The sequence below is a fragment of the Felis catus genome, chromosome C1 (genome assembly GCF_018350175.1).
Source record: "Felis catus isolate Fca126 chromosome C1, F.catus_Fca126_mat1.0, whole genome shotgun sequence".
NCBI lineage: Eukaryota > Metazoa > Chordata > Mammalia > Carnivora > Felidae > Felis > Felis catus.
Window position 1 is genome coordinate 138,034,043 of NC_058375.1, and position 24,516 is coordinate 138,058,558.

A 24,516-nucleotide genomic window follows, 5' to 3' on the forward strand; every position below is an offset into this window, starting at 1 on the left:
ATTGTTTATAATAGAAAATACACAGAGGATGTAAATTCCATCTTTTTGCAAAAGATGCAAAAAAATATAATAGGAAAAGCAAGTATAGGTCCCATTTTTACTATAATTAGTTTGTGTATTTTTTCAGAAATATTCCATTCGTATACCTGCACGTGTCCATCTTTGTATTTAGTATCTATGAGTCTAACTGTATGTGCTTTTAAGTAAGTATATACACATAAACTCAGTTTTTTGATTTTACATTATAGGGATTTATACTTAATCAGTTTTTTTTAACAAAATACGACTTAAGGGCAAAAAACTTGTACAATTTCATAAGTTTTTACATAATATACAGGCAAGTAACTAGATTATTTCCAGAACTTCAGAAGTTTCATTTTGTAGCCTCCTAATCAGTAGTTATCAAAAAATTCATATGAATGGTATAATATAGTATATGTTTTTTGTGTCTATATTCCTTCATTCAACATTATGCTCATGAATTTATCCATGCTGTTGTGTAAGCAGTAGTTCATTTCTTTTAAAGAGTGTTTTTAAGAGCAGTTTTCGGTTCATGGAAAAATTGAAGGGAAGGTAGAGATTTCCCATATACCTCCTGCCCCCACTTATGTGTAGCCTCCCCCATTATCAACATGCTCTGCCACATCGACAGAGTTGTTACAATTGATGAATCTACAGTGACATATCAATCATAACGACCCCAAGTTCATATCTTATGTTAGGGAGTTAATTCATTTAAAAAAATTTTTAATGTTTATTTTTGAGAGAGCAAGAGAACAGGGGAGGGGTAGAGAGAGGGGAGACAGAGGATCTGAAGCAGGCTCTGTGTTAACAGCAGAGAGCCCAATGTAGGGCTTGAACTCACAAACCATGAAATCATGACCTGAGCTGAAGTCAGACAACTGACTGAGCCACCCAGGTACCCCTCATTCATTTTTTTATCTAATATTCTATTCTTATCCTAAAATTGGCATTTGGCTTTTTCTAAACAAGGGCTATGATGAATGAAATTATGAATATTATTTCACATGTGTCTTGTTAGACAATTAAAATTACTGGGTCATAGGGTAAATTTGTTTACCTTTAGTATATACTGGTAGTTTACCAAAGTGATTGTAACACTACACATCAAACCAGCACTGTTTAAGGGTTCCAATTACCCTACATTCTTGTGAAGACTCGGTGGTGTCAGTTCCTTTAATTTTATGTCTTGATGGGTCTTATAATAGCTTTAATTTGCAATTCCCTAATAATTGCCAATGCTAAGCAACTTTTTACATGTTTATTGAAAATTTGAGTATCTTCTTTTGTGGAGTGCCTATTTAAATATTTGCTCATTAAAAAAATGCATTGTCTGTATTTTTTTCTTTAGTTTTATGAACACATTATATTGTCTACTTACAAGTCCATAGTGAAGTGTATAGGTAGCAAATACATCCACCCATTAACTCTTGATATTGTTGTATTTTGATATATAATTCTTGGTAATTTCTTTTTAAATACTTATTGAAGTATGATCATCTGTATATTGAAAATGTACAATTGATACCACTTAACATATGTTAATAATAATGAAGCCATCACTGCAAGGTATATAATACACACATTCATCACCTCCAAAATTTCCTTCCTACTCATCAAAATGCATTCTTGCCTCCCTTTACTCATATCTACAGACTACCACCAATGTGCTTTCTCTCACTATGTATTAATTTGTATCTTCTAGAATTTTATATAAAAGGAATTGTGAAATATGTACTCTTCTATTTTTGGTTTCTTGCACCTAACACAGTTGCTTTAAGATTCAACCATGTTATTACATGTAACACTAGTTTTTTACTTTTTATTTCTGAGTAGTATTCCACAATTTGTTTAACCATCTGGTAGACATTTTGTTTCCAGTGATAACTACTATAAAGGTTCTATGAATAATTATAAACAAGTGTTTGAGTGGATATAAGCTCATGTTTATTACAGGTAAATATCTAGGATAAAAAAAGGCTGGGTTATATGGTATATGTTTAAATTTTTTTAACTGCCAATCTATTTTCCAAAATAGTTGTGCCATTTTATATTCCCATATGTAGTATATAACAGTTCTAGCTGCTCAACATTGGTGCCAGCACCTAATATGATCAGTCCTTTTAAAATTGTAGCCATTCTAATAAGGATCAAGGGATACATCAGCAGGACTTAATTTGCATTCCCTAAACTCAGTTGGTGTTAAGTGTATTTTCTTATTTAATTTAATTTATTTTGAGAGAAACAGAGACTGTGCAAATGGGGGAGGGGCAGAGATAGGGAGAGAGAGAGAGAGAGAGAGAGAGAGAGAGAGAAAATGAGAATCCCAAGCAGGCTCTGTGTTGTCAGCATGGAGCCTGATGTGGGGCTCAATCCCACGAACTGTGAGATCATGACCAGAACCAAAATTAAGAGTTGGATGCTTGACTGAGCTGCCCAGGCACCCTGGTTAAATGTATTTTCATGTGCTTTTTTGCCATATATTTATTTTCTTTTACTTTTTAAACAATTTTAACGTTTATTTATTTTTGAGAGACAGAGAGAGCATGAGCAGGGAAGGGCAGAGAGAGAAGGAGACCCGAGAATCTGAAGCAAGTTCCAGGCTCTGAGCTGTCAGCACAGAGCCTGATGAGGAGCTGGAACTCACAAACTGCGAGATCATGGCCTGAGTCAAAGTTGGACGCTTAACCAACTGAGCCACCCAGTTGCCCCTATTTATTTTCTTTTAATGAAATGTCTTCAAATCTTCTGTCCATTTTGAATTGGCTTGTGGGTAGTCTTGTCTTAATTGTTTGCAAATTCCACATATAAGTCCTTTGTCAGAGATGTGATTTGCAAGTATTTTATCCTAGTTGGTTGCCTGCTGTTTCATTTTCACAACAGTAGCTTTGCTTTTTATTTTTATTTTAAATTATTTTTTATTAATTATATTTTAATTCCAGTATAACTAACATAGTGTCACTTTTGTTTCAGGTGTACAATGAGAAGTGCTCATTGTAATAAGTGTACTCCTTAATCCCCATCACTTATTTAACCCTCCTCCTCTCTGTTAACCGTCGGTTTGTTCTCTATAGTTAGGAGTCTTTTTCTTGGTTCCCTCTCCTTCTCTCTCTTTTTGCCTTGGCTCATTTGTTTGATTTCTTAAATTCTACATATGGGTGAAATCATATGGTATTTATCTTTCTCTGATTTATTTCACTTAACATTATACTTTCTAGTTCCATCTCTGTCATTGCAAATGGCAAGATTTCATTTGTTTTTAGGGCTGAATAATATTCCATTGTGTATATGTAACACTTCTTTATCCATTAATCTATCAATGGACACTTGGGCTGCTTCCAAAATGTGACTATTGTAAATGATGCTGCAATTAACATAGGGGTGCATTTATCCCTTTGAATTAGTGTTTTTGTACTTTTAAGGTAAATACCCTGTAATACAATTACTGGATCATAGGGTAGTTCTATTTTTAACTTTGAGAAACCTCCATACTGTTTTCCACAGTGGCTACACCAGTTTGCATTCCCACCAACAGTGCACGAGGGTTCTTTTTTCTCCACATCCTCACTAAGACTTTTTTCCTGTGTTTTGATTCTAGTCATTCTGACAGCTGTGAGGTGATATCTCATTGTAGTTTTGATTTACATTTCCCTAATAATGACTGATGTTGAGCATCTTTTCATGTGTCTGTTAGCCATCTGTATGTCTTCTTGGACAAATATCTTTGAGTCTTCTTGGAGAAATATCTCTTCATGTCTTCTGCCCATTTTTAAATTGGATTATTTGGTTTTGGAGTGTTGAGTTGCATTAGTTTTTTCTATATTTTGGGACTAACCTTTTACTGGATATATCATTTGCAAATATCCTCTCCCATTCAGTAGGTTGCCTTTCAGTTTTTTTATTATATCCTTCACTGTGCAAAAGTTTTTTTTTTTATTTTGGTGTAGTCCCAATAGTTTATTTTTGCTTTTATTTCCCTTGTCTCATGTGATGTTTCTACAAAAATGTTGCTATGGCTGTTGTCAGAGACATCACTGCCTGTGCTCTCTTCTAAGATTTTTATGGTTTCATGCCTCACATATAGGTCTTTAATCCATTTTGAGCTCGTTTTTGTGTATGGTGTAAGAAAGTGGTTCAATTTCATTCTTTTGCATGTGGTCAACCAGTTTTCCTAACACTATTTGTTGAAGAGAATCCATCTTTTCCCCATAGGATCTTCTTTACTCTTTTGTCAAAGATTAACTGACCATATTATTGTGAGTTTATCTATAAGTTTTCTATTGTGTTTAATTGGTCCACATGTCTACATTTATGCCAGTCCCATACTGTTTTGATTACCACAGCTTTGTAATATAACTTGATGCCTGGAATTGTGATACCTCCATTTTTCTTCTTTTTCAAGATTGCTTTGGGCATTCAGGGTCTTTTGTGGTTCCATACAAATTATAGGATTATTTGTTATAGTTCTTTGAAAAATGCTGTTGGTATTTTAATAGGAATTGCATTAAATGTGTAGATTGCCTTTGGTAATATAAACATTTTAACAATATTTTTTTCTTCCAACCCATTGTATAGAATGTCTTTTCATTTTTTTTTGTTGTTGTTGTTGCTTTCACTTTATTTCATCAGAGTTTTATAGTTTTCAGAGTACAGGTCTTCCATCTCTTTGGTTAAGTTTTTTCGTAGATATTTTATTATTTTTCATGCAATTGTAAATGGGAGTGTTGTCTTAATTTCTTTTTTCTTTTTTTTTTGCTTCATTATTAGTGCATAGAAATGCAACATATTCTGTATATTGATTTTATATCCTGTGACTACTGAATTCATTTATCAGTTTTAGTATTTTTTTGGTGGAGTCTTCAGGGTTTTCTATGTATAATCTGTCATCTGCAAATAGTGAAAGTTTTAATTTCTTCCTTAACAATCTGGATTTTTTTTTTCTTTCTGTGTCTGATTATTCTGGCTGGAACTTCCAGTACTGTGTTGAATAAAAGTGGTTAAGAGTAGACATCCTTGTCTTGATCCTGATCTTAGGGGAAAAGCTCTGAGTTTTCCCCCATTGAGTATGATGTTTTATGTGGGTTTTTCATATAAGGCCTTTATTATGTTGAGGCATGTTACCTCTAGACTGACATTGTTGAAGTTGTTTATCATGAATGGATTTTTTTTAAAGATTTTTTTTTCAACATTTATTTATTTTTGGGACAGAGAGAGACAGAGCGTGAACAGGGGAGGGGCAGAGAGAGAGGGAGACACAGAATTGGAAACAGGCTCCAGGCTCTGAGCCATCAGCCCAGAGCCCGATGCGGGGCTCGAACTCACGGACCGCGAGATCGTGACCTGGCTGAAGTCGGACGCTCAACCAACTGCGCCACCCAGGCGCCCCAATCATGAATGGATTTTGTATTTTGTCAAATAATTTTTTTTCTCCAAGTATTGAAGTGATCATATGGTTTTTATTCTTTCTCTTCTTGATGTGATGTATGATGTTGATTTATTGATTGAACCACACTTACATCCCAGGAAAAAATCCCACTTGATCATGGTAACTGATTTTCTTAGTGTATTACTGGATTTGGTTTGCTATTATTTTGTTGAGGATTTGTATATCTGTGTTCGTCAGAGATACTGGCCTGTAGTTCTTTTTTTGTGGTGTCTTTATCTGTCTTTGGTATCAGGGTGATACTGGCCTCATATAATGAATTTGGAAGTTTTCTTTCCTCTTCTAATTTTAGGAATAGTTTGCAAATAATAGGTGTTAAGTCTTCTTTAAAAGTTTGGTAGAATTTGCCTGCAAAGCCATCTGGTCCTGTTGGGAGTTGTTTGATTACCGATTCAATTTTATGTCTGGTAATCAGTCTGTTCAAATTTTCTTTTTCTTCCTGGTTCAGTTATGGTAAGTTATATGTTTCTAGGAATTCACCCATTTGTTCTACATTGTCTAATTTGTTGGCATATCATTTTTCATAATACTATCTTATACTTGTTTGTATTTCATTTGTGATTTTGAGTTCTCCTTTTTTCTTTTTTTTTTTGTGAGTCTGGCTAGAGATTTATCAATTTTGTTATCTTTTCATAAAAGCAACTCCTGGTTTCATTGATCTGTTCTGTTCTTTTTTAGTTTCTATGTCATTTATTTCCACTCAATCTTTGTTTCCTTCGTTCTGCTGGTTTTGGGTTTCATTTGTTCTTTTTTTTAGGTCTTTTAGGTGTGAGCTTAGGTTGTTCATTTGAAATTTTTCTTGCATTTGAAGGCAGCTTCTACTGCTATAAACCTGCTTCTTTGAACACCTTTTGCTGCATCCTAAAGATTTTATGTTGTGTTTTCATTGTCTCCATGTAATTTTTTTACTTCTTCTTTGATTCCTTGGTTGATACATTCATTGTTTAGTAGCATGTTACTTAACCTCCATGTATTTGTGCTCTTCCCAGATATTTACTTGTGTTTGATTTCTAGTTTCATAGCATTGTGGTCAGAAAAGATGCGTGAGATGACTTCAATCTTTTTGAATTTGTTGAGACTTGCAGCCTAATATGTGGTCTATTCTGGAAAATGTTCCATATGCACTTGAAAAGAATGTGTCTTCTGCTGTTTTAGGATGGAATGTTCTGAATATATTTAAGACCATGTGATCCAGTGTATCATTCAAAGCCACTGTTGCCTTGTTGATTTTCTGTTTTGGTGATATGTTCATTGATGTAAGTAGGGTGTTAAGATCTCCTATTATTGTATTATCGTCTGTTAGTTCCTTTATGTTTGTTATTAGCTGTTTGATGTATTTGGGTGCTTTCAGGTTGGGTGCATAAATATTCACAACTGTATCCTCTTCTTAGATTTATCCTTTATTATTATATAGTGGCCTCCTTTGTTTCTTGTTACATTCTTAGTTTTAAAATTTATTTTGTCTGATATAAGTACTGCTACCTCAGCTTTGTTTTGACCTTCATTTGCATGACAAATATTCATCCATCCCCTCACTCTCAATCTGCAGGTTGTCTTTAGGTCTGAAATGAGTCTCTTAAGCAGCATATAGATGACTCCTGGGTTTTTTTCTACTCTGTCTCATTATGTCTTTTGATTATAGTGTTTAGTCTATTTATATTAAAAGTAATTATTGATATGTATGATACATGTGTTCATTGCCATTTTGTTACTTTTTTGTGGTGTTTTTGTAACTTTCTCTGACCATTCTCTTGCTCTCTTTCATGATTTATTGGCTTTTTTTTAGTAACATACTAGGATTTCATTTTCTTCTTTGCATATCAATTACTGGGTTTTGATTTGCGGTGACTATTCAATTTGTATTTAACATGTATGTTAAGTTGATGGTCACTTAAGATTTTTTTGGTTTTGATTTTCTTTCTTTTTTGTTCCTTTTTGTTTTTTGGGTTTTTTTTGTTTGTTTTGTGTGTTTTTTTTTGTGTGTGTTTTTTGAGGAGAGAATGCGTGAGTGAGGGAGAGAAGTGGAGGTGGGTGGGAGAGAAGAGAAAAGAAAGAAAAGAGACTCTTAGGCAGGCTCCACACTAAGGACAGAGCCCGACATGGGGCTCTATCCTATGACTCTGGGACCATGACCTAAGCTGAAATCAAGAGGCAGATGCTCAACTGACTGAGCCACCCAGGTGCCCTGCTCCAGTTCTTTACTCCCTTCCCACTCTGTTTTAGGTATATGGTGTCCTATTTTACATCATTTTATTTTGTGAATCTCTTGACTGATTTTTATAGATATACTTATTTTTACTGTGTTTATGCTTCTAAATTTTTATGCTCTCATGGTTTTTCCTTTATACTCAGAGTACCCTTTGATATTTCTTGTAGGGTAGGCTGGTTTAGTGGTCATAAACTCCTTTAGTTTTTGTTTGTCTTTCTCTCCTTTTCTGACTGAGAACCCTACTGTATATTCTTGGCTGCAGATTTTTCCATTTCAGCATTTTGAATATGTCATGCCACTCCCTTCTGGACTGCAAAGTTTCGGCTGAATAAACTTGTGGACTTTCCCTTGTATGTAAGTGTCATCTTTCTTGTTGCTGCTTTCAATTTTTTTCTTTATCACTGTTTGCCATTTTAATTACTATGTGTCTTGGTGTGGACCTCCTTGGGTTGATTTTGTTGGGGCATCTCTGTGCCTCTTGTATCTAGATATCTGTTTCCCTCCCCAGATTAGGGAAGTTTTAAGCTATTATTTTTCTTCAAATAGATTATCTTCCTCCTTTCTCTCTTCTTCTGTGATCCGTATAATGCACATATTATACTTGTTGGAGTTACTGATTTCCCTAAGTCTTTTCTTATTTTGTATAATTCTTTATTCTCTCATTTGGTCAACTTGATTACTTTCATTACTCAATCTTTCAGGCCATTAATTCATTCCTTTGCTTCATCTAGCCTGCTATTTATTCTATTACATGTATTTTTAATTTCATTTATTATGCTCTTCATCTGATTGGCTTTTTAAAAAAATATTTTTTAAAAAAACCTCATTGATGTCTTCTATGATTTTCTCAAGTCCAGTGAGTAACTTTATGATCATTACTTTAAATTCTCTATCTGGCATATTGCATATATCACTTCACTTGGGTCTCTTGCTGTGGTTTTGTTCTGTTCTTTCATTTGGGATATATTCCTCTGTCTTCTCATTTTGTCTAATGCTTTGATTCTCTGTGATAGGAAAGTCAGCCATGTCTCTTGCCCTTGAAGATGATAGCTTTATGAAGAAGAGGTTCATTAGTGCCCTGCAGTCCAGTGTCCCCTGTTTTCTAGGAGCTGGCACTTCAGGGAGTATTTCCTATGTGTGCTGCATGTGCCCTACTGTTTATTCCTGGCTGCTTTTTCCTTCAGTCCAGTTGTCTGCAGAGGTTCTCTTTACCTATGGTGGGCAGCTCCCTACCATGTGGAGCATGTTGTAACAAGGTATGCGCTGGTCTGCTTCATAATGTGCCCTGCCACCACTGCCATCAGACCTGAGCCCCCCCCTCCCCCCCGCCGCAAAAGTTGTGGGTGTAGATGCCGTGTTGGTGAGGTTTGTGCTGGTCTTCTGGGGGAAGAAGCCACATTAGTAGAACTGAGGAAAGCATGATTTGGAAGGGTGGATCTACTAAAGCACAGGGGTTCAGGGCTTGGTGTAGGCAAGTTAGACAGGTGCCTGCCAGCTCCTTTGTTCCTGGAGCAGTCCCCTGTGATCCCTACCTCTTTTGACCACTCTCTGAGATGAGTAAATCACTCTCTCTACTGTGTACTTCCAGAGTTTTTCAAACTGACTCTTCCATGTTGTATCTCTGCTGCTGTTTGTCATGCTATCTCTTTAAGGGTAAGGATTCTATTTCCTAATTCCCTCTGGCCTCTCCCAGAGCTGAGTCCACCAGTTTTTAAAACTCTAAGCTTTCAGTTCCACTGGTTGTCAGAAATCATGAGATTTGTTCCCTTTTTACTTTCAATGTCAAATGTTATGGGGTTTTATTTCTGCTGTGCAGGTTCCCTGTTGTGGTAGCCTGTTTTTTGCCCTTTTCCACAGCACCACCAGTTCCTGCCTTAATGCAGATGGCTAAGGTCTGTTTTGCTCCCAAACAGCATCTTTGCCCTTTTGCCTTCTTCAATGTCACCTCTTCTCTACCTTTTAGTTGTGGAGTTTGTTCTGCCAGTCTTTGGGTCACTTTCTACATTATTTATGCTGATACTAGTTGTATCAGGGGGACAGTATCGGCTTAGAGTCCTCCAACTCTGCCATCTTCCCAGCCTCTTAGTTCTCCACAATCATAGCATTAGAAGAGCATGTTTTCTCCTGCTGAAGAGCAATTTCTTGATTTTATTATTTAATAGTTCTTGCTTTTTATGTCTTATTTAAGAAACCTTTGCCAAATCCAAAGTTTCTAAGATATTATCCAACATTTTCTACTAGAAATTTTATAAACTTAGCTCTTAGATTCAATAATTATGGTATGTCCTCTGATGTAAGTAAAGGTCAAAGTTTTATTTATGTAACTATGTTATTGTTATCAAATTGTTCCAGTTTGTTGAAAATGATAATTTCCCCAATTAAATTGTTTTGACATCTTTGTAAAAAAAAATGCCTGTATATGTGTGTCTATTTTGGGCATCCTATAGAGTTCTAATAATCCATATTTAGTTGCTATAGCTTTACAAGTCTTGAAATTAGATAAATTAAAAGGGTTTTTCTTGAATATTCTAAGTCTTTTGTATTTCTATAAATATTTGATAATCAGTTTTCTGATTTCTACAAAAAAGAACCTGATTCTATTTTTATTGGGTTTGTATTGAATCTGCAGAAGAATTTGGGTAAAATTGTCATGTTAATAATATTGAATCTTCTGATCAATGAACAAGGTATATCGCCTTAACTAATTTAGGTCATCTTTAATCTCTCAGAAATATTGAATAATTCTTAGGGTAGAAATTGCTCACACCTTTTTGCCAAATTTATACCTAAGCATTTCCTATTCTTAACGTTACTATCAGTGGTATTTTTAATGTTAATTTATGATTGCTTGTCACTAGTATATAGAAAAATAATTGATTTTTCTATAATGGCCTAATATTCTGTAATTCTAACTTTATTCTATTAGTATTTTGGTATATTACTTCAGATTTTCTTTGTAGACTATTACATAATCTGAGAATAAAGATGCCTTTACTTCTTTTTCAATCTGGATTTTTCTTGCCTCTTATTACATTGAATAAACCCTCCATCACAGTACTGAATAGAAGTGTTGAGGGTGGGCATCCTTGCTTTGTTCCTGGTCTTAGGTGAAAAACATTTATGTTTCAACAAAATGATGTTAGCTTTGGCATTTTCATAAATAATCTTTGTCAGATTAAGGGAGTTCCTCACTATTTCTACTTTTAGGATTTTTTTATGAGTGTATGCTGCATTTTCTGAAATGCTTTTCTGCAAAATTAGATGATTATATGGCCTGTTAATATGCATTTCACAGATTCTTCAAACATCAAACCAAACTTGCATTCATGGAATAAATCTCATTTGGTCATGATGTAGTATCGTTTTTATATAGCGTTGGATTTCTTTGCTAAAATTTTTTTAAGAATTTATTCATGTCAGGTGCCTGGGTGATTCAGTCTGTTGAGTGTCCCACTTAGGCTCAGGTCATGATCTCATGGTTCGTGGATTCGAGCCCTGCATAGGGATCTGTGCTGACAGCTCGGAGCTGGAGCTGCTTCAGATTCTGTGTCATCCTCTCTATGCCCCTCCCTTGCTCGACTCTGTCTGTCTATCTCTCTCTCAAAAAATAAATGATCATTAAATAATTTTTTAAAAATTTATTCGTGTCTAAAGGATATTGTTCTGTAGTTTTCTTGTTATGTCTTTTTGTGTTTTGTTCCTAGACTCATAGTTAGGAAGAATTTCTTTCTCTTCAATTTTCTGGAAGTGTTTGTATAGAATTGGTATTATGTCTTTATTTGTTCAGTGTTATTCACTAGCGAAATGGAAATAATTTTACCTAAAGATTTAATTATTTTAACAGGTATAGGACTATTCAGATTTCCTATTTCATTTTGAGTGAGCTTTGGTAATATGTGTATGTTAAGATACATGCTATTCATCTAAGTTACTGAACTTATAAGCGTAGAGTTTATGATAATTTTTTATTTTTTAAACTTCTGTAAGATGTATAAAGACTACCACTGTCTGATTTATGATCTTCACAATTCTTTTTATTTCCTGTCAGTCTGGCTAGGGGGGTTTATTAATTTTTAGATTCTTTCAAAAAATTAGCTTGTGGGGTGCCTGGGTGGCTCAGTCGGTTGGGTGTCTGACTTCAGCTCAGGTCATGATCTCACGGTTCGTGGGTTTGAGCCCCGTGTCGGGCTCTGTGCTGACAGCTCAGAGCCTGGAGCCTGGAGCCTGGCTCAGATTCTGTGTCTCCCTCTGTCTCGGCCCCTCCCCTACTCATGCTCTGTCTCTCTCTGTCTCTGTCTCAAAAATAAATAAACATTAAAAAAATTAGCTTGTGATATTATTTTTAATTGTTTATTTTTTTTTCAATTTTATTTCTTCTCAAAAATTCCCTTTATTTATGTTTACTTTGGGTCTAAATTTTTTTTCTGGTTTCTTTCAGTACAAGCTTAGGTTTTTGAGTTAACACCTTTCTTCTTATATAGACATATAACGCCATAAAAATTTCCTTTAGGGACTGTTTTATATATAACCTACATATTTTGATTTTTCATTTTTAATCTGTTTTAAATCATTTCTAATTTTCCTTTTATGTTTTTCTCTATTCTGGTGGGTTATTTAGGAGTGTGTTGTTTTGGGGCACCTGGGTAGCTCAGTCAGTTAAACGTCTGACTTTGGCTCAGGTCATGATCTCGTAGTTCATGAGTTTGAACCCTGTGTCAGACTCTGTGCTGACAGCTCAAAGCCTGGAACATGCTTCAGATTCTGTGTCTCCCTCTCTCTCTGCCCCTCCCCTACTCGTGCTGTCTCCCTCTCTCTCTGTCTCAAAAGTAAATAAACATTTTTTAAAAAGTGTGTTGTTTAGTTCCCACTTAGGAAGTTTTTAGATGTCCTTCTCTTACGGATTTATAATTCTATTGTGATCAGAGAGCACACTCTGGACTATTTTAAAGAGTTTTTTTAACCTTTACTAAGAATTGTTTTATGGCCTAACATGACATCTTTAAAACAATTTTGTCTGCATTTGAAAAAAAAAATGTGTATTCTGCTGCTGGGTGAAGTGTTCTATAAATGTCAATTATATCAGGTTGATTGATAGTGTTGTTCATGTTTTCAATATCTTTACTGATTTTCTGTCTATATATTCTGTCAGATATTGAGAGAAAGATTTGAAATCTCCAACTGTAATTGCAGATTTGCCTATTGTACTTTGTAGTTGTACCAGATTTTCTTCATGTATTTTGAAACTGTTATATACATAACCTATGAGGATTTTTATGTACTCTTGATAAATTGACCCACTTATCATTATTAAATGATCCCTCTTAGCCCTGGCAGTATTCTTTGCTCTGAAGCATACTTTGATATTAATATAGCTACTGCAATTTTCTCTTTGCTGCTGTTAGCAGGGGTACATCAATTTTTTTAGACTAAGGCTCAATAACCTTTTTCTGTTGAGGATCAATAATAAATATTTGGAGCTATTACTGATGCTTTGGTTTCATTGGCTAAGTCCTCTGTATGGGAAATGCATTTGTTGAGGGGCACAGGTTGCATGTTCTACAAATAGGAGTGGCAATATTTCACGTCTGCTTTCATACTGTAGATATGAATTTTTCCAGATCTCCTTTTACTTCCCATTTCACAATATATCTCATTATATCTCCTTTGTTTGCTACTGGAGTTCCTGCTTTCAGTGATCAGGCACCACCAAGGTGGTTAAACCCTCCACATGTCCATATAGCCCATGGGTTATTTACAATCCTTGCCAGTATAAAGACTAACACACTGTCATTCCTTTTCCCCTGCCTTCTGCTCCTCTCCAAAACTCTTTCAGTCTTGCAAAAATAGATATAGAAGGAAGATCAGAAATTCCCTTGCAAAAGCAGGTTGCCCAGTTTAAGAAAACATGCCAATCATCCCTTCTTGTGACCACTCAACATTTACAAGTAAATCTTTCTGAGCCCTTCTCACTTGGATTGGGAAAAGGATTTGAGAACATACCCTTTCATTTCCACTCTGAGCAGGGAGGAAAAAAGTCCGATATTCCATTTCTAACTTAATGATCCAGGACTCAGATAACTTTTTTGGATACCTGCCCAAACACTCCCAATTATTGACATATAAGGAAGAGGTGACTAGCATAGCAGAGCCATTCAGCTGTTGCTAGATAAGTCCTGAGAAGGGTATGACCCAAGTTGTTTTTCAGCTCTATTCTTAATATGAAATAATTAAATCCCCCCTTTTTCCTTAGCTTTACATCCTAGTTACCAATTCTGAGAAAAAAAGTCGCAACCAACACACTTGAAAAATAAAACAATAATTGCATACTATGCACCCCGCTCCTTTTTATTTTTAACATGCATTGGAGACTATTCCAGGCCCGCCTCCCTCTGTGTGTGTGTGTGTGTGTGTGTGTGTGTGTGTGTGTGTATCCCTGTTCAGTTACTTAAAGGTATAAAACAGTTACACCAAACTTAATGGCATAAAACAGCAATAATTTTATTACTTTAATCTCTTTCAGTTCTGGAAGTTGACAGAGATTAGTTCTTGGGTATTCTTATGTTGCTGTCAGATAGTAACCATGAGCCATAGTTCAAGGTACCATAGTTACCTTGAATGCTTCCTCCTCACATGTCTAGTGATTGATACTGATTGTTAGCTGAGACCTCAGCTGTGGTGGTCAGCTTAAACACCTACAACTGACTTCTTCTACAGGCCTTGGATCATCTCACAGTATGGCAACTGGATTACAAAAGCGAGTATCTTAAGAGAGACGTGGTACAAAGGAGTGACTTATGCTTGGAAATCATGCAGCTTTCTTCTGTCAGATTCTCTTTGCTAAAGGTGAGTCATCAAGGCTATACATACTTAAAGACAGGGGAATTAGATGACACCTTTTGATAGAAGAATTGTCAGTCCATTCTTTGAGCCCAAATTATTTCCTCTTTTCACATGAGAAATATACATGCTCACTTCTGCAGTACCTCCTAAAATCTCATTTATTATACCTTCAGTCTCAGGCTGAATTTCTATGATGCTATCGTCTAAATGAGATCCAGTTGACCTTGGGTATGTTTTTCAGGAATAGCATCTTGAGTATACTGTAAATCTGAATACATGTGATTTAAAGAAACGAATGATCTACCTCTCACCCAAAATACAGTGATGTGAGAAACATAAGTTAGATATTCTCATATAGGGAGGGAAAGAAGGGAAAAGAAAAACAGAGATATACAACAGTAACTAGTCTGTTATAATTCTGAAATCCTTAAAAGTATATGTTACCATTTCTTTGATTAGGGAATAGTTCTGCTGTCTGACAATTCTCCATGGCTCTTGGTTTTTCCCTTTGAATTGTATTTCCTTTTGCCTAAAATGTAACCTATGACTATAACTGAATGCTCTTTTCTGCTTGCTTCCTTCCCATAGAAGTTTGGGTACACCAAGAGTACTTTTCATTTCACACCATTGCTTTCCCTTTTAGTCCAAGCTGGCAGTGTTTCTGTCAGTATGATTTTCTTAAAATTTTTATGGATTTTTCAAGCAATATTTTTAGGGTTCATGCTATTAAATAAAAGCTGTTCACATAAAAAGTTTTGAGGCAAAGTCTTTTCTACCTCCAACTCCCACTAAAGTTTCTGTGGGATAATTCCCTAAACATTATTAGAAGCCCTATTTTTTTTTTAATTGAGAGAAAATGTGAAGTATGCTCTTATGTGCTCTTAGGTGGCTTTCTTGTCTGCTTGAAAAGGTATATGAGGCACCACTTTAAATCCTTCTGAAGTCTTACAAACTACTTTAAAGTCATTTTTAGACCATGTTTTCCTGGCAGTGCCCTGGATCTCATCTTTGCCTGAAAGCTATTTCTTAACTTGAGAATAGTTTACCATCTACAGGGACTGGAAATGAGAAACTGTTTTATTTTAAACCAAAGTCTTGGATTCTTTATACTTAATTACTTTTTAAAAGCTCTTATTTCTTTAGCTCTTTTCTCGTATTATGATAACCAGCTGAAGAAATCAGGTGGAATATTCAAAAGTATGCCTGGAAATTTTCTTAGGCAGATTATCCAGTTCATTAGGTATATTTATTTTCCAAATTTCAAAAGGCTGTTCACACAACTACATAACCAGGGTTTCTTTTCCTCCAATTTTTTTAAATGTTTATTTACTTTTGAGAGAGAGAGCAAGCACGAGCATGATTAGAGAGAGAGGGAGACCCAGAATCCGAAGCAGGCTCCAGGCCCTGAACTGTCAGCACAGAGCCCCACGGGAGGCTTGAACCCATGGACCATGAGATCATGGCCTGAGCCAAAGTCGGATGCTTAACCAACTGAGCCACCCAGGTGCCCTCCTCCAACTTCTGATAAGTGTTTACTCACTTTTATTTAAGTTCTCACTGACAAACTCATCGAGACATTATAACAGGCAACAAACATTTTTGCTAACAGATTGAGCCTCCTCCAGCCACTTCTCATGTCTTAGTTCCAAAGCGAAGACCCTACATTTTATGTTTAGCTATGGCATCTAATATTCTCTAGTTCTCTGTGTGGCGTTAAAATATTTTCTGGTTATCCATGTATCAAAACAAACCATCTTAGACTTAATACTAGTAAATGATTGCTTTTCTATGATGCTATCTCTGAGTTCTGAGGATTGAGGTCCTAGGCGGTTCTGGCCTAGGACCTCAACTTGCAGTTATGTCTCAGAACACCTACATGACACCTCAGTGTATGCTGTCAGGGGTGTAAGAGCTAATGTCCCGAGACAGAGCCAGGTTAAAGTAGTGTTGCCTTTTAGGACCTGGTCTCAGAATTTGTGGAGCATCACTTCCACTGCATTCTACTTCATTTCAAAGAAAAGGAAATTAGACGCTATATCTTAATGGGAATGGTATTAAAGACTTTGCAGAAATGCTTTAAAACCTCCACAGTCCTCAGGGTGCCTGGGTGGCTCAGTTGGTTGAGCGTCCGACTTCAGCTCAAGTCATGATCCTGTGGTCTGTGAGTTCGAGTCCTGCGTCAAGCTCTGTGCTGACAGCTGGGAGCCTGGAGCCTGCTTTGGATTCTGTGTGTGTGTGTGTGTGTGTGTGTCTCTCTATGACCCCGCCCCCACCGCCGGCTCATGTTCTGTGTGTGTCTCTCTCTCTCTGTCAAAAATAAATAAACATTGAAAAAAACCTCCACAGTCCTCTTTAATGGATATGTAGTTGTATCATATTCTTAATGTGACATTTAATTTTTTAAATTAACTTAATAAAATTGAAAAAGAGGATAAAGAACATTTTCTTTTAAATATCTTAGAATAATCTTTTCAGTAAAGTATCAGTAAAATACCAAGGGAATGTGTCTACATTTACACAACTGCAACAGAGCACTAATTAGGAGATAGGATGTCACTGACCTAAAAATGTGAAAACACAAGAAAATGTCATTTTATATCATTGTATATGAAAAAGATCCAAACAGGGTGATGATATTTTATTAAATTTCAGAGACCAGGAAGAGGGTTGTCTCCTGTCTCTCTGCCATGCTTACTGTAGCAAGTTATGTATTATTCTTAAGAAATTTTTAGAAGAAATAAAATGTATGCTACATTTGCATGACTTGAGAGAGGAAACCAAGGTATGGGGATAATAGAGAGACCAATTTGGGCTCCAAAAAGCTGATTTATGTTAAAATAACTTTTCCATCATTTAAAGTGTTCCAAATTTAGAGAAAGCTATCAGGAGAGGTTCATTCATTAGGGAAACTTTATTTGTAATCTTGAGCTTCCATAATAAGGTTATGTAAGGAAAAAAGGAAAAAAGGAATTAGCATTTTTATCGTTTATTTTTATTGAGGTATATTGATATACAATGTTTGATTAGTTTCAGGTTTACAACATAGTGATTCAACAATTTTATACATTATTCTATGCTTACCGTGATAAATGTAGTTACTCTCTGTCTCCATACAAAGTTATTACAGTAGTATTGACTATATTCCCTATGCTGTACTTTTCATCCCTGGTGACTTATTTTATAACAGGAAGTTTGCACCTCTTCATCGTCTTTGCTTACTTGGCCCATCTCCCCAACTCCCTCCTCTCTAGAAACCACACATTCTCTGTATTAATGATATTGTTTCTGTTTTGTTGTTTTTTTAAAAAATTTGCTCATTTGTTTTTTAGATTTCAGATATAAATTAAATCATATGGTATTTGTCTTTCTCTGATTTCTTTCGCTTAGTGTAATACCCTCTATGTCCATCCATGTTATTGAAAATGGCAAGATATTCTTCTTTATAGCTGAGTAATACTGTATTATGTGTGTGTGGACCACATCTTTTTTTAAAATTTTTTTGAGTATACAATTTTTTGACACACAATGTTACATTATTTTTAAGTGTACAGCACAGTGATTCAGTATCTCCATATATTATGTGAGACTCACCACAAGGGTAGCTGTCACTGTAAAACACTACTACAATACAATTGACTATGTTCCCTTTGCTGTACCTTTTATTCCTGTGACTTATTCATTCTATAGTTAGAAGCCTGGATCTCCCACCACCCTTCCCGCATTTTGCATTTTGCCTATCCCGCATTCCCTTTTTCTCTGGCAATCATCAGTTTGTTCTCTGTATTTATAATTCTGATTCTTTTTGTTTGTTTATTCATTTGTTTTAAGATTGCACACATGAGGGAAATCACATGGTATTTGCCATTCTCCATCTCAAGTTCTTTCATTTAACATAATCCCCTCTAGGTCCATCCATGTTGTCACAAAAGGCAGGATCTCATCTTTATTTATGACTGTGTTAGATTCCATTGTATGTATGTACCATATCTTCTTTATCCATTCATCTATCCATGGACACTTGGGTTACTTCCATAATTTGGCTATTGTAAATAACCCTTCAATAAATATAGGGGTGCATATATCTTTTCAAATTAGTGTTTTTATTTTCTTTGGGTAAATATCAGGGGTGGAATAATTGGATCATATATTATTTCTATTTTTACTTATTTAAGGAAACTCCAAACTGTTTTCCACAGTGGTTGCAATAATTTATATTTCCACTGACAGTACAAAATTGTTCCCTTTTCTCCACATCCACACTAACACTTGTTATTTCTTGTCTTTTGAATACTAGTCATTCTGACCACTGCAAGGTGATAACTCATTGCAGTTTTTATTTGCATTTCCTTGATTAGTGATGTTGAGCATCTTTTCATGTGTCTGTTGGCTATCTTTATAAACTCTTTGGAATAATGTCTACTCATGTTCTCCATGTTAAATTGGATTACTTGGGAGTTTTTTTTGTGTTCAGTTATAGAAGTTTTTTTAAAACATATTTTAGATATTAACCATTTATTGAATATCATTTGCAAATATCTTCTCTCATTCAGTAGGTTGCATTTTCATTTTGTTGATTGTTTCATTTGCTGTGCAAAAGCTTTTTGTTTTCGTGTAGCCCCAATAGTTTATTTTTGCTTTAGTTTCCCTTGGCTGAAGAGGCATATGTATAATAAATATGTTGCTAAGGCCAGTGTTCAAGTGATTACGGCCTATGTTTTCTTTTAGGAGTTGTATGGTTTCAAATCTCACACTTAAGTCTTTAATCCATTTGAGTTTACTTTTGTGTATGGTGTAAGAAAGTGGTCCAGTTTCATTATTTTGCATGTAGCTGTCCAGTTTTCCCAGCGCCATTTGTTGAAGAGACTGTTTTTCCCTAGTGTATATCCTTGCTTCCTTTTTGTAGCTTAATTGACCATATAAGTAGGGCCTCATTCTGGTCTCTCTATCCTTTCCATTGATCTATGTGTCTATTTTTATACCAGCACCACACTATTTTGAATACTACAGCTTTGTAGTGTATCGTGATATCATGGATTGTAATACTTCAAGCTTTGTTCTTCCTCAAGATTCCTTTGTTTATTGAGAGTCCTTTCTGATTCCATACACATTTTAGGATTATTTGTTCCAGTTCTATGAGAAATACTATAGGTAATTTGATAGAGATGGCATTGAATCTCTATCTACTGAGATTTCTCAATCTATCAATGTAGATTGCTTTGGGTAGTAGTGGACATTTTAATGACATTCTTCCTTTATCATAGCTAAAAAAAACAAGTGTAGAGAGGATGGGAAGCCATTGAATTTGGAAACTGAAGATTCACAGGGCATATCAGATTTATTTATTTCTGAGAGAGGATAACCAAAAACTTTAGCCCTAGCCCTGTCCTACTTATGAAGCCATCCTTAATATAGAAATAACCAGCAATGGATTGTGGCCAGTGTATCTGCAACATTCCTGTGTCAGTGACAAAACAGTCACTATTTTGAGGTGGATATATCAGGTCATCTTATAGTTATGCCATTAAATTTTCACATCTTCCAATTATTCTTATCTCAATCTTAAGCTCTTTAAGCAATTTTCACATAGACTTAGTTCCCTTTATAGGTCTTGAACTTCACGAGAAGGAATGGACTACAGGGATTCCTCCGGCTTTAGTGACAGTTTTTCTCTATGAATCAATACATCAACATTGCTTATTTACAAAACACATGGGTTTTAGTTAATGAAACTATGGCTCAGAAAGAGAGATTCACTCACCCGATGTCAAAAACAATCTGGCTTCCAAGCCTCATACACAAAACTCTGCACTGTTGCATATTGACTGGCTTGTTCCTGAGTTAACGCATAACCCGATGTCTTAAGATAAGAGTACTTAGATGCAAGCATGCATTGTTCTGAGTTGCACTTCTGTGATAGCCATCATTATCACCATTTGATATATGAGAAATGGAGGTTTGGAGAGAATAAATTCTTCCTTCTAAACTTTCTTTGTGGAGTTTTTATCATGAATAGAGGTTTTAGTTTGTCAAATGCTTTTTCTGGATCTATTGAGATGATCATATGGGGTTTATCCTTTCTCTTATTAATGTGATATAGTACATTGATTGATTTGTGAATATTGAATCACCCTTGCATCCTGGAATAAATTCCACTTGATAGCGGTGAAAAATTGCTTTTAATGTACTGTTAAAATCAGTTTTCTTGTACTTTGTTGAGGATTTTGCATCTGTGTTAATCAGAGATATGGGTCTTCTGTTTTCTCTGTAGTGTCTTTGTCTGGTTTGAGTATCCGGGTACTGCTGGCCTCACAGAATGAATTTGGAAGTTTTCCTTCCTCTTCTACTTTTTGGAATAGTTTGAGAACAATAGATAATAACTCTAAATGTTTGATAAAATTCACCTGTGAACCCATCTGGCCTGGACTTTTGTTTGTTGGGTGTTTTTGATTACTGATTTAATTTCACTATTAGTAGTCAGTCTATTCAAATTTTCTATTCCTAATTCAATTTAGGAAGATTGTAGGTTTCTAGGAACTTATCCACTTATTCTAGGTTATTCAATTTATTGGCATATAAATTTTCATAGTAACTTCTGTGGTGCTGGTTGTTTCTCTTCCTTCACTTCTGATTTTATTCATTTTAGTCTTCTTTCATGATGAGTCTAAATTTCTTTTAAATTTTTTATCTTTTCAAAGAACCAGCTCATGGTTGAATTGATCTTTTAGGTATGTGTCTTTGTAGTCTCATATTTATTTTTGCTCTGATCTTTATTATTTCCACTAGTTTTGGGTTTTGCTCATGTTAATGTTCTTAAACAAAAAAATTTGGGGGGGTGTTAGAATATTTGAGATTTTTTTTTCTTATTTTTGAGGTAGGCCTATAATGCTATAAACTTCCTTCTTAGAACTGCTTTTGCTGTCTAACAGACATTTTGGACTATTGTGATTTCATTTTAGTTTGTCTCCATGTTTTTTTTTTTAATTTCCTTTTATCATGGTAGACCCATTTACTGCTTAATAGTAAGTTATTTAGTCTCAATATAATGTTGTTGATTCCATATTTCTTCCTGTGATTTCTAGTTTCATACTGTTCTCAGAAAAGTAGGATGATAGGCTTTTAATCTTCTTATAGCTAGAATTGTGTCTTAACGTATGATGTATCCTGGATAATATCCGTGTGCACTTGAAAAGAATGTATATTCTATATCTGATAGTATGTTCTATATGAATATATTAGGCCCACCTGGTCCAATGTGTCATTCAAATCCAGTTTTCTTGTTGATTTGATGCCTGGATGATCTATCCATGGAAGTAAGTAGGGTGTTACAACCCCCTACTATCAGTTTGTCAGTTTTTCTGTTCATACTTGCTTTATACATTTAGGTCCTCCGATGTTGGGTACATAGATATTTACAACTAGTATAACCTCTAGTTGGACTGATCCTTGAAGGGCATTGTTGTTTCCTTCTTTGTCTTTTGCTACCATTTTTGTTCTGGTCTATTTTGTCTGATATAAATATGGCTACCCTGGTTGGTTTTTATGTTTGAGAGTAAAAGGAGGAAAAAACATACCATGCAGTCTGTATGTGTCTTTAGCTCTGAAGTGAGTCTCTTATAGTAGCATATAAATGGGTCTTTTAAAAATCCATTTAGCTAGCCTATGTCTTTTGATTGGAACATTTAGTCCATTTACATTTAAAGTAATTATTGAAATGTATGTACTTATTGCCATTTTGTTATTTGTTTTACAGTTGTTTTTGTAGTTCTTTTCTTCTCTTCTTCACTTTTTCCCTTTGCAGTTTGGTGGCTTTTAGTATTATGCTTTGATTCCTTTCTATTTATTTTTCGTGTATCAAAGTTTTTTGATCTGTGGTTACCATTGGGTTCATGTATAACATCCTCTTGTGTATAGCAGCCTACATTTAGCTGATAGTCACTTAAGTTTGAACATATTGTAAAAGCACTGAATTTTTACTGGGCAATATTTTATGTATATGTCCTATTTTATATCTTTATATTTTACATATTCCTTAATTATTGTAGATGTAGTTAAATTTACTACTTTTGTGTTTTAACCTCCATACTAGCTTTATATTTTATTTACACATAAAAACATAGTAAAAATAGTAATTTTTTCTCTCATAATAATTTTATTTTATTAGTTTTACTTGGTTGTAGCTAACCTTGGTTGTAGGTTTTTTCTTTCAGCACTTTACATCATGCTACTTCCTTTTAGCCTGTTATATTTCTGCTGGAATATCAGGTGATAATACTATGGAGTTTCCCTTGTATGTAACTAGTTTTTCTCTTGGTGCTTTAAAAATTCTCTTTATTGGTACTTTGTGCAATTTTAATTTTTATGTGTATTGGTGTAGATCTCCTTGGGTTCATCTTGTTTGGGACTCTCTGTGAATACTGGACATGGATGTCTATATCCTTCCCCACATTAGGGAAGTTTCCAGCTGTTATACCTTCAACTAAATTTTCTGCCTCCTCCTGTCTCTTCTCCTTTTGGGATCTGTATAATGTGAATGTTATTATGCCTGATGATATTGTAGTGGTCCCTGAACTTATTCTCATTTGTTATCTTTTTCTCTTTTTGCTGTTCATCTTGGTTACTTTCCATTCCCCAGATTACTGATCCATCCTTCTGCATCTTCTAATTGGCTGTTGATTCCCTCTAGTGTATTTTTCATTTTATTTATTCTTCAATTCTTTGGTTCTTTTTTTTTTACACATTTTAGATCTCTTTTTTGAAGTTCCTTCTGAGTTCACCCACTTTTCTCTCAGATCTGCTGAGAATCTTTATGACCATTAGTTTGAACTCTATCAGATGTATTGCTTCTCTCCTTTAAGCTCTTTTTTGTATGATTTTGTTTTATTTAGGTGATATTCCTATATCTTGTTTGTCTCACTCTTTGCATGTATTCTATGTATCAGGTAGGTCAGTTACATCTCTTGATCTAGAAGGTAGTGGTCTTGTAGAAATTGTCCTCTGGTATAATCCCCTTTGGTCACCAGAACCAAGTGTATTCCCAGTAGGGGCTATCCATAATTGCCTTCTGTGGTTAAGCCACTATTGCTGGGGAATGCAGGTAGCTAAGGCTGGCCTTTAGCCTTGCTGGCTACAATGAGCCAGTGTGATAGCTGTGGGTGTAACAAGATGCAGAATTTGTGCAGCCAGCTCAGAGTCCTTGCATAGGAACTGCAGGTGTGATATGTGGGGTTAGCTTTCTTGATTTCCATGATGAGAGTCACTTTGGTGGGGCACCTATGGGAGTGGGTAGGTTTGTGGAGGATATCTTCAGGAAGACGTTGAGGTGGGGCACTTGGTGCTAGCAAGACAGATGGAGATAGCTCACAGTTCGTGATATCACAGTGATAGCTCTGCAAGCACCTAACTATATAGGCTAGGGGAGGAGAGGAGAAATAGTACCTACCAGCACTTTTACTTCTGAAGAAATTTCCTGAAGGTCCCTGCCCCTCTAGCACACATGATAAAGTTAGTAATTAATCATCTCCTTCATGTATAACCCAGGCACATTTCAAAGAGCTGCTTCTGTGCTGTCTCAGGCTGAATTATTTAGTGATGTGGCTCTTTAAGGGTGCAGTATCGGTTTCCTATAGTTTCTGGCTCTCCCAAAGTTAAGCTGCATTGATTTTTAAAGCCAGATATTATGGGGGCTCCTATTTCCTGTGGGCATTCCCAGGGCTTGGGGGGTTGCCGAGGGTGAGGTCTGATCCCCTTTCATCTGTGTGCTTGTGATGTGGCTCCTGTTTGTGGTTATTCATGCTGAGGATTTGTTTCCCAAGTGTATTTTCTTCCATCTTCCCTTATCAATGTGGCCTGTCACTAGCTGTGGAATACCTGTGGTACCAGTCTTTTAGATGGAGTACACATTCTTACACTGTGTCTATGGGATGAGCAGAACTCAGCATCATCTTCCCTCTCCCATATCAGGCTTCTAACCCATAGTTCTGAGCCTTATATTTTGCTTAGTTTC